At 39.6% G+C, this 9005-nt stretch overlaps 1 long non-coding RNA gene across 1 annotated transcript; it reads right to left on the bottom strand.

Annotated features, from left to right (window-relative positions):
• Positions 1–4704: 4704 nt before the first annotated feature.
• LOC130576570 (uncharacterized) lies at positions 4705–8045 on the bottom strand. The gene is made up of 3 exons (XR_008965669.1): positions 7904–8045; positions 7095–7190; positions 4705–5382 (listed from the first exon to the last, which is right to left on the bottom strand). It is a non-coding gene; the product is annotated as an uncharacterized LOC130576570 (long non-coding RNA).
• Positions 8046–9005: the final 960 nt, after the last annotated feature.

Here is a 9005-nt window from a genome sequence, read left to right as displayed (position 1 = left end):
CTTCTCTTAACAAATGTTATCATTACACCAGGATATCATCCATATCTTTTCTTCCAGTAGTCAGAAAGACTTCACTCGTGTAGCTACTACGGCTCTATTTTCTTGTCAGTGTCCAACTGAAGACAGTCAGGAAATGTACCAAAATCTACCAAGAATCATTCATCTGTAGGTAATATACCAAGTGAAAGAATTTCCACAATAAAGGTAAGTACATTACAGTAGCCTTGAGATAGGGCTGACTTCTTCCAAAACAAGTTCTTCTGGTTTTATGTGACTATTTAATGCACTTCTGTGTTGAAGAAAATAACTCTTGTTCTCACTCTGTAGTATGAAACCAGTATAGCAGGAGGCACCACGGGCTGGTGAAGAGATCAGGAGACAGGAGATGTCTCTTGTATCTGTTTAAAGATCTTCAAGGCCATTTCAACTCCCACTTTCTCTTCTGTSAAGTGTTACAGCTACTATTAATTTTGCTAGTTATATGTGCAGATTTTCTACACTGCAACACACCTTCTTCGAAGTATAAGGTATCTTTAACAGAAAAGCCGTAATTACTGGAAAAACAAATTCAGTATCTGTGAAAAGCTTCTGAGCAGTGTCCCTGGGTGCAAATACTTACATTTTGTTTGTCTGTTTTAAATGTTAATGCTTTCTGCATGGAATCCAGAACAAATATATATACACATTTATGCATTCCATGTAGAGAGGGTAGCCTCTCTAAAAACCAAGAGAGGATCTGTGTAACATGGCTTTTCACTTGCCTCAAGTGATTCTGCAGTGTTCAATGGCTTGCAGATGCAAAGGTAATTTCACTTACCCTGAAAAACATCACTCTCTAAGATGAAGTCAGAACCACAGCACTGGACAACGAGATTTCTAGGTGAGGGAGTGACTAAATGTATCCACTTGAAATCACTAGTATGTATTTTTAAAGCAGGGGTGCTAGCAGCAAAGTACAGCTTATTGTGAAGTGAGACCATGTATGTTGCAGATGCTGGTAGTCCCTGTGTATCCAAATTCTTTCTATTTCCCTTTTTTATCATGGGATTGTGAATTGTGCCTTTCTGGTTTTGTAATTAAAGGGTAGAACAGATGGTGAGAACTTGAAGAACTGCATCCATTAATTTAATGCAGAGAATGTCTCCACGTTATAATTTAATATAATGGGATTTTACTCGAGTGAAATAAAACTCTACAGTTTAGTGCTCAGGAATGTTTACTATATGAGCAGCTTCACTGTTGAAAAGATTTCACTGAGTCATGCTATGACTCTCTGCCAAATACCAATAATATGACCAGCCCAGCTAGAAAAGGGTGTTTCTTCATGCCAGTATATTTCACATGCCACCCTACACTGAGCTTTTTTTGGATGTTCACCTGTGGATTTTATGTGACAGCAAAAGGGGACAATGTAATCAGTCTGCATGTGTTTAAAAAAAGAGTAGATACCAAGAAGGACAAGGCAGCTGGTTTTGTGTTAGGAATGGTGTAACCAGAGGGGTTGGGATTGACATGATTTCAGAAGTAGATTTAAGGCAGATAACCCAAACCAAACATTGATACTGGTAAAAATCAGTGAATATCTTGCCAGTTCTAGCAATCAAGATGCTGCTCAGGAGGTAACAACCAATTTCAAAAGTTCAGAGAGCAAACTTTCTTATTTCTATTGACACAGGGGTTTTAATTTCTATAGTTGATACAGAAAAAGAAAATCCAAAAGTAGATGAATGAGTTTTATATGCTGCTAGATTTCCCTAAATCTCATAAAATATTTATACTTAACTGTAAATATTTGAGTGAAACTTCTGTAAGCTACACTTTGGGAATCCTCTGTTTTATTACTGAAACGATTTTTATCTATGGAAAGCTACAGCAAATGTCTTGTGCTAGTGATTCTTTCTTTACTCAGCAAGCTCCAGCTGTAGATACATAATACCCATCTCCCACACAGCTCACCATGGCTAGCAATCAATACATTGTCTCCTGCATACAAAGGCTACTCCTCTGATAATCAGTCACTGGGAGAGAGATGAAATCATCAGGGAAATTGCACTAGAAAGAACAGAAAGGCTCACAATAGGCCCAAGTGTCTCTGCTGCAACCCTTAACTCCAACTAAAATATCCTGCAGATTAACTTGCCTCGGTGACAACTGAGTAAGGAAGTTAAAGGGACGAGCACACATAGCACAGAAAGTTTAAATTATGTTTCCCATCCGTGTGATCTGTGAAATCACTGTTAGGCTGCGTGGGAATAATTGAGAGGTCACAGGGGATTATATGAGCATTTATGTTTCATTTTGGCTTGAGTGTGTTCAACTCCAGTGATAGCAACCAAATTGTTTCCGTCTTCAGTAATGCTGCATTCGCTCCTAGGCCTTGAAAGAATAATACATTTATTAACTGCACATATTTATCTGTSACTGAGATCTCAGCTTTTCAAATTTTCAGCATTCAGCTTCTGAACATACTGAGGCTTCTCTGCCTGGCGTAAGGAAATGAAAAACAGGATTGGTAATGGTTTCAGAACACAACACATCCCACCTCCRTCAGAACAAAGCAGAGCATTGCTTTAATGGCAGCAAGTTTTGCCAGGGAACCTGATATGTGGTGCTCAAATCTTCGCCTACCACTGCATGAGAGGTGTCCCTCCCTTTTCTCTGCTTTCCATTGTCCTCACCATACTTCTGTAGCTCTCAGCTGAGGAAAGTCTCTTGCTCTGGCTCATTCTCACTTCCCTACTTTAACTATAACCTTATCCTTCCTCCCCTTCAACAGGACTTCTGCTTTGTAGAGATTCACACCATTTAAGCAAACCTATGGTGTTAGTGAGCAGTCTCTCCTTTGGCATCACGTGCTTTTCAAACTGCAGCAGAACACATTCCATGAGATAATTAGCAGCTGTATTCAMGGGACTCCAGGGAAGATACGAGTTCTGAATTTTGAGAGGATGTTTGTATATCTGATGTAATTTTGTCTCATCGCAGCCTGCATAAGCTCCCTATGCAACAGAACAAAGGACAGAATTAACCAATGAGTTCAAAATACTTTCTTGAGGMAAATAACTATTTTATTTCCAACAACTGGTGTAGCTTTTACCCCATTGGATCTGTCTGTAACACCCCAAAACAACTAGAAAGGAAATCTGTTAGAAACCCTCCAAAATGATGCTTGGTATAGGTAAGATGAGGWAAGGTAAGGTGCTCTTTGCCTGACATATTCGCTGAAAATCAGATTCTTCACATGGAAAATACACTTCTGCAGTCAAGCAGCTGTGATGTGTTTCTTAAACATTTACCTCTATACACAATAAAATACTTCATAATTTTAATATCAGCTTCTCTGCAGAAAATAGTTAAACCCAAATAGATAGAAACTGGTGGCAAAGAGCAGAACTCCCAGAGCTGTGTGGTTGATGCGGCCGGGCTAAAGCCCTTTGCATGGCCCATGGGTGATTTTGTGATCTGCATGTGCCTTCACAGAATCACTGAATGCCACAGATATTTCTGCRTTTTGTAGTTATTTCCACCTTACTCACAAAAGCACCTTTCCCCCCCACCCCCCACCCCCCCAAGTTTTCTTCCAGCAGGGAGGCTCCTGCTTGTGTCAGGATTTCCTCTTTCCATGGTGTCCTATTTGCTAACTGCAGAGTGGCATGAGACATACAGCACACAGGCAAGAATTTCTAATTTCCCAGGGCCAAAGCATTTAACAGCAGAGAATAGCTGATTATGTGATCTTCTGTGACCACCCTTCCAAAACCTGATAATTGCTTATATCTGAACACCCTGAGCCCATTTCTAAAACAGTTCAGATATTGGTATTTTGTATGAGAAGCATAATAGTTTATTACTAACTGTAGAAYAGCATTTTCCATCAGTTGTTCTCATTGGGCCTTGTAAAGTCAATACTACATGTGAGGAATCCGTGTTCAACAATGAGATTATTTACCACAAAACATCTGAGCCAGCAGCACAACAAGGATGGAACATGGTCCAGACAGTAAGGCTGGCATCAGATCCAGCTGATCATTTAAAATGAAAATGGAAAACATTTTTTTATTTATTCTTGGAGGATTTGCTAGCTCAGCCTCCCTTTCACATTTTTTTTTAAACCATGTAGTTACTGTTTTTCTTCCTGGGATCTTTAAGGTATTCTCTTCCTTCTCCCAAGCTGGGAAGCAGTGAATGAAATCTGTTTTTCTGAGTGCTAACTCTGTGCCCATGGAAGTTTTTTCTGGATTTGGCAACATTAAGCCCCCAGTTCCCTACTTACCCCAAGCCCTCAAAATAAAATTTTAGATAGGATTATACAGGAAGATGCATTAGGAGAGGAAGAGGTTTAAAAATAGCCCAGCAGCTAAATATGGAAGTAATCTCCTCTAATTCTCCCAGTTTCTGAGCACAGGGCATGGGGCTGTATGAGCCTGGTGTTGGTAAATTCGAGCCATGTGCAGGATAYACCCTTTCCAAATTGCAACAGCTGGCAGCAAAACACAGGCAAGAGAGCAAAAAGGAAAGGGCAGCACTATCCTAGTGCTTAAGTTTAATCAACAATGCAAGAATAAARAAATTAGGATGCGCCAAAATTGTCCTGATTTTGATGGCATAACCTTTAGTTCCCCTGAAACATGCAAAACTGTTCACATTTCAAAACTTTATAGCATAATGGCTGAATTKGAGTAGTTATTGTGTTTTAAAGCCACCAAAGAAAAGAAATATTTATTTTAAACTTACACATAACCACAGGGCTCTTTATTTTTTAACATTGTTTATTTCCACATTCCAGACTTTTCATAGCCTTTTACTATGTCCTACTATCCAGCTTAGGTTGCTTCTAYTTTTTTTTCCTATCAACATCCGCGACCACCTGGAAAATGCAACAGGGGAAAGCTAATGAAAMATTTTAAATATGTGACAACAAATAGGAAAATTGATTGCAATAGGAACTGGAATTTGCATGCTAATTCCTGTGATAAAGATTTCTAGACTTCACAACTCATTAACTCTTCCAGTTTCCTTATTGCATGAGCTTTGCTGCTCAGCAAGATTCTTTAAATACCTCACAGACACCTCGTGATAYCAGATAATGTCATGGTCAAGCAGAAATTGATTTCCCCCAAAAATACAGGATGGACAAGAGAGCCCCAAACAACACATACAGCCTCAGTAACACATTTTCCGTACAACCAAACTCCTTCCAGTTTCAGTCAAACATGTGGAACAGYATTTTAACTCATGTCCACTAAGTATTTTCCTAGTTCCAGTTTCTTTTACTGCCTCTGCTGGTAATTCATGCTCAGTTRCAATCTTGGATCACGCTGTGGTGACTCGGCTGTTAATGTGTAACTGCTCCTCTTGCTGCAGATACACCATCACTCAGGGCTGGTAACAGAAAATATCAAGATAACCATAAAACCCTTATTAATTTTCTGTTAGCTTTTTAGTTTGCTTGCAGTTTATGCTGTCTGAGTAGATCATCCTCCCAGAAATGTGTGTTTGCCCACGTTTTCCCCACTCTTAGATTATCGTGCTGATTCCTCATGTGTTGTCTGTGTGTACTAATCCCTGTAGCAAGCCATTAAATCATAGTACTTTCAGTTATTTTAGGTGTGGATATTGGAGAAACAGAATTAAAACAAGACTGCAGTATCACAGCTATGCAATTACTTTTTATTTATTTTTTTTCCTTTGGATAGCGAGTGGGCCAAAGTCACTGCTGGGGGTTTCAGTTTGTAAAGCCAAGGCTGTGKCTCCATGTCCTGGGTGAAGCTGCCCCTCTTTTCACCATGTCCCTCCCCAGGCCACAGCCTCTGTGGTGCCACAGCATTCTCTGTGAGATTGTATTGCAGGAAAAATATCCAAGCTCAAAATACCCATCTTTGGTCAGGTTATTTTAATCCAGATCAGGTCCTTGACCGGGTTCAGTGCATAACCCCACATGCAATTACACCAGCACAGCTTAGGGAAAGATGTGAGACTAGAGAGAAACAACGTGACTTTGGGCGGCAGCAGGCAGAGCTGCTGCCATGAGAAACGTTGATCAAGATGTACCAAATATTTGTTTTGAAACAATTTTGAAATATAGTTTCAGAACATTTGCAAATTAAATGTATTTAGTTGTTGGGATAAAAGGCTACAGCCAAAGCTAAATCCGGCTGCTAATTATACAGAATAAACAGACACAAAATTTGACTATGAGTCTAAATAGGTAAATTCACTGTGCATATTTAAATATCAGATATTTAACAACAAAAATATTAAATAAATACTTTTTGATCACTCATGCCTGTCACCCTACAGTTTATAATGAATGTTTAGGAGTGAAGAGGCTTCCTATGCAATGCTGGACCCCTAACTCAAGCAYCTCCTCACCTCACTATAAAAGTACACCAAAATCAGGTTTTGGCTAAAATATCCTTTCTCTCTTTTTCACGTTAGCTTTATTTTTGTTAAATATGCTGGRTCTGGAAAACTTCAGAAACAGAGGTAGTTGAGAAACCATATCCTGTAAAAATTTRTTGTTTAAAGATTGGCATGTAAGAAAATACCTTTTGTTCAAACAATATGTAATGTTTCTCATCTAGCAACTATTTTCCCTTTAAGTGATAAAACATTAAAACCTGAGCTAAAAATAATCCTGTTGACTGTTCCAGTTCAGGAAATTTCTGTGAGCCAAGTTTTGTTGTTTTTTTCAGTGGCTGTTATTCCAAGTCAGCTCAGCAAYTGCTGACTCCACAATCACAACTGCTTTCGTACAACCTTCATTTACTTTCTTTTATTTTTGGAAACTATGACAAAACATCAGCTGGAGCACTCAGTCCAGTGTTTTCTTAACATATCTAGAATAAAACAGCAGAGAATTGTCTACAAGAGAAATATTCCATAACAATGCACAACCCCCTAAAGGATGCCCCATATCCCTACCTCGAAGGTCCTTTAACTATAAAGATGTTTCTGAYGCTGGTGTTTAAAATCACCAGTGGGTTGTAATCACAACAACATGTTTGTGCAGCAATAAATAATTTAAGAAAAGCAGTTCTCATCTTCCCAAATCCTGCACCAYTCTGACAGGCATTAATATCAGCATTTCTCACCTTTTAGTAGTTCTTTATATCTGTTGTTGCTCTGTGCTTTGAAGGAGAATTAATTTTCTTTCTTTTAACAAGTTGGTTCTCAACTCTGGTAAGAATCTAATAGCAAGAGGTGATCTTTAAGTTACATTAAATAATATTTTCTCTTAAACGATATGCCAGCATCTAAAGTAAATCATCTATTTAACAACGCAGAAAGCCAAATCTGAGTATTTCCAAGGAAATGAGTAGTTCCAAGGATAATAGCAATTGTGTACATTAGAAATGGAGCTTGCCAGCAAAGGATACAGCCAAGAGCTTTCCTTTGCAGCAAAAATCCCGCTCGCTGTGTGTGAAAGAGTGGACAAACRCTGGTGTTTACAGTTCCCGGGATTTCCCAGGGAGAAGGGAAGCACGCAGCTTTGTCGGGATGCCCTCGCTGGAAGGAGCAGAGCGATGCCATCGCTCCGCAGGCTCCGATGGAAGGAATCGCGGGTTTCAAAGGCTCCACAGCCACACCTGCTGGCTCGGCGGGCTCGGCACAACACGGCTGAAAACCGGCGATTTTAGAGAAATCGCTCCGGAGCAAGGCTTAATGCCGTGTCACGCCCTCAAGGTGTCAGATAAATGGTCAACATTTTGGAATAGTGTTACACAAAGTGTTGCGTGAAGATTCTTGTAAAAACCTCTTTGTGGCCAAGCCAAGCGTTAAGCAAGTTAAAAAAATAGAAATTACCTTTCCTAAACTCCCATAAACTGCTGCCACATCTTTAGACATTAAAAGGTGTCTATATAGTATCTGCTTTTTCCACTGGGGAGTTTGCTTTACTCACTCTCTGCATGGCAGCAAAATGTTTTTTCTTCATTGTTCTCTGTGATTTCATCTCTGCAAAGAGCCAGACCTGGTGCTTTTCCATGGTACATTTATCCTTTTTGAGGAGCAGGCTCAGAAAAGTGAAGACTTGACCACTGTCTCTGAGTCTACTATTGTGTAGAAGGACATATAATTAATGTTTCGTGAAAGATCTTGTATAACTTTAGGGAAATATAGACTTTGAAGGATCTTTTGGGACATTCTTGGGCTCCTCTGAATATCTCTTCTTTACTGCACACACACACACACACACACAAACTAAGCACAGTTTGCTCTACAGGAGCAGTTTACCAATGTGTACACAGTTATGGACTGATACCTGTGCATATCATTAGATAATCCATCAATTAATATCATTAGGTTTTAAGAGTATTATCACCTAGTGTTATTCAGTGTCAGTTCTCTACTTAAATTATCTCATAGTTTTTTGTCATTGCACCTACTTCAGTAACATCTGGGGTGTCTGGGGCTTATTCTGTTGCTGTGTAACCTAGTTCACAGTATTTGGCTCATCGTTCTGAATTGGTACAGAGGGTGGGTGGAAGGTGAGTTATTATTTTAGCTCCTAGTTCTAGGGTAGGTAAGGGCCCCAGAGTTTTGTCTAAATTATACTGGAGAAAATATTCCCTCCAGGAGCACTCTGCTGGCTGAGGACTGTCCCAAAATACTCTTCTAATTTGCTGGATAGGGGWTATGAATGGATTGTCAGGGTAGCTGGGGCTGTTTCACCTCTCATTAGCCAGTCCTTATATCTTTATTTCCAAAACATGTTTACCTGTGCTGCTCTATGCTGCTGCACTATGTTTTGTGGATGTGTTTCACACTCATGAACAGAGCCTGAAGTTCTTAGAGTCATGCAGTTTTTGAGCACAGAATAGGAAATTAGACACATACCATCAGATCATCAACTTAAATCTTCTGGGCAGCCAGGGAAATGCAGCATCTCTGACTGCAGATTCTTCCTCCAACATGCAACGTCTTCTCTGAATGTGTCAGAAGATACAAGGGGTTTGCAGCCCAGCTCAGGTGGGTTTCCAGAACTGATTTTTTTACCATATCCA

Source organism: Malurus melanocephalus, unplaced genomic scaffold, assembly GCF_030028575.1.
Source record: "Malurus melanocephalus ecotype Western Australia unplaced genomic scaffold, MMel_1.1 scaffold_144, whole genome shotgun sequence".
NCBI lineage: Eukaryota > Metazoa > Chordata > Aves > Passeriformes > Maluridae > Malurus > Malurus melanocephalus.
Note: the sequence above shows the minus strand (reverse complement) of the source record. Positions and strands in the feature narration are given on the sequence as shown.